This window comes from Penaeus monodon, chromosome 27 (genome assembly GCF_015228065.2).
Source record: "Penaeus monodon isolate SGIC_2016 chromosome 27, NSTDA_Pmon_1, whole genome shotgun sequence".
Classification (NCBI taxonomy): Eukaryota; Metazoa; Arthropoda; class Malacostraca; order Decapoda; family Penaeidae; genus Penaeus; species Penaeus monodon.
Genome location: NC_051412.1, coordinates 16,090,836 through 16,091,299, shown reverse-complemented (window position 1 = coordinate 16,091,299; position 464 = coordinate 16,090,836).

Genomic DNA, 464 nt, shown 5'->3' with positions numbered 1-464 from the left:
AAAAAAAAAGGGTTTTTTAAAAAAAAAATTTTTTTTTTAAAAAAAAAAAAAAAAATGGGGGAAAAAAAAATTTAAAAAAAAAAAAAAAAAAAAAGGGGGGGGGTTTAAAAAAGGGGGAAAAAAGAAAAATTTAAAAAACCGTAAAAAAAAAAAAAGGGCTAATAAAAAAAAAAAAAAAAAAAAAAAGGGGGGGGGGGAAAAAAAAGGGGAAAAAAAAAAAAAAAAAGGGAATAAAAAAAATTTATTTTAAAAAAAAAAAAAAAAAAAAAAAAGGGGGGGAAAAAAAAAAAAAAAAAAAAACGGGGGGAAAAAAAAAGAAAAAACGGGGGGGAAAAAAGGGGAAAAAAATTTTGGGGGGGGGGAAAAAAAAAAAATTAAAAAAAAAAATTAAAGGGGAAAAAAGGGAAAAAAAAAAAAAATTTTTTTTTTTTTTGGGGTTTTTATAAGGAGTTATAAAGGGGGGG